The 1,700-nt window shown below is 46.2% G+C and overlaps 1 protein-coding gene across 1 annotated transcript in view; it reads left to right on the forward strand.

The window, feature by feature from the left end:
• Positions 1–1,700, forward strand: part of LOC101998641 (dipeptidase 2) — a 7,672-nt gene that overhangs the window by 3,743 nt on the left and 2,229 nt on the right. The gene's annotated exons all lie outside the window — the stretch shown is intronic.

Raw genomic sequence — 1,700 nt, forward strand, 5'->3', positions numbered from 1 at the left:
GGATCTCTGTGAGTTCGAGGCCAGCCTGGTCTACAAGAGCTAGTTCCAGGACAGGCTCCAAAACCACAGAGAAACCCTGTCTTGAAAAAAGAAAAAAAAATGCTGTAGTTCAATTTGCAGAGAGCACTTGCCTCCTATGAAGGCCTGGATTGACTCCATCCCCACCAGCTGTTAATACAGAGCAAGTGCCAGGATAGCCAGGGTGATACAGTGGAACCCTGTCTCAAAAAAGCCGGACAGTGGCAGCACACACCTTTAATCCCAGCCCTCGGGAGGCAGAGGCAGGTGGCTCTCTGTGAGTCTGAGGCCAGCCTGGTCTACAAGAGTTAATTCCAAGACAGGCTCCAAAGCTACAGAGAAACCCTGTCTTGGAAAACAAAACCAAAAAAAAAGGGGGGGGGGTTAAGAAATGTCCATGGTGGACAAGACGCAGAGCACTTTAGTACTACCTTGGAACCAGAGTCAAATAACCCAAACCGCTTTGTGAGGGGGGCTGGGGACCATTCTAGAGCAATGTGCCAGCTATCTGTGCTTCTGTATGGGCTACCCTACCCATCTCTGCCTTCAGTCTCGTTGAAAGGAGGCCCTGCCAGGTTTTCCAAACTGGAATCAGAGATGAATTAGGTTGACTATGAACTAAATTAAGGGCCCCTCTAAACACTTTCACTCCAACCTGAAGTCTAGTCTAGAGCAGCTTGTGTTAGTTCTGATGCCAGGACTGTGTGTGGAGTAACAGCTACAGTTATAGAAATCTGTTTGGGCCACAGATGCCATCTTCCAGTAACTCACCAAAAATGCCAAACACAAAAGGAAAGAAGAAAGCCACCCTCTGTAACTTCTCCAGGCCTTTGTTTTGATTTTATTAGTAATTTATTTTATGTGTATGGGTGTTTTGCCTGCATGTATGTCTGTGTATCCTAGACATGCCTGGTGCCTGCAGAGGATAGAAGAGGATGTCAGACCCCCCAGAACTGAAAATATAGATGACTGTGTGGATGCTGGAAATCAAACCCAGTTCAGGTCCTCCAGAAGAGCAGGCACTGCTTTTAACCACTGACCCATCTCTCCAGCTCTTTCTAGGCCTTTTAAGAAATATAGATTTGTTGCTTTGACCACATATATACAAATCTATGAAAAGGATAATACTGTAGACATCAAGGAGTTGGAAGGAGTTGGGCACTATTCAGAAAGAAAGGCCTCATAAATATTACCCTGGCAAAATTGCTTACAATATCACGCAGCACGCTGCTGGCTTTGTTGTGAATAAACAAGTCAAGGGCAAGGTTCTTGCCAAGAAAATGTTCAGACTGAGCATTGTTAAGCTCTCTCAGAGCCAAGATAGCTTTCCTGAAATGGGGGGAGAACAAGAAAAACAAAAAAGAGAAAGAAAAGAAAAATGAAAGAAAAGGAAGCCGGAGAAAGGTCAACTGAAGCAAATACCAGTCTCTTCTCAGAGATGCTCACTTTGTGGGACTGACTGGGAAGGAGTCCAGACGGCTGGAGCCTGTTCCCTGTGAAGTTATGGCTTATGAAAATCCTAGACTGAGCTGGGCAGTGGTGGTGCATGCCTTTAATCCCAGCACTCGGGAGGCAGAGGTAGGCGGATCTCTGTGAGTTCGAGGCCAACCTGGTCTACAAGAGCTAGTTCCAGGACAGGCTCCAAAGCTACAGAGATACCCTGTCTCGAAAAAAGAAAGAAG

This window comes from Microtus ochrogaster, chromosome 4 (assembly GCF_000317375.1).
Source record: "Microtus ochrogaster isolate Prairie Vole_2 chromosome 4, MicOch1.0, whole genome shotgun sequence".
In the NCBI taxonomy this organism is placed as follows: domain Eukaryota; kingdom Metazoa; phylum Chordata; class Mammalia; order Rodentia; family Cricetidae; genus Microtus; species Microtus ochrogaster.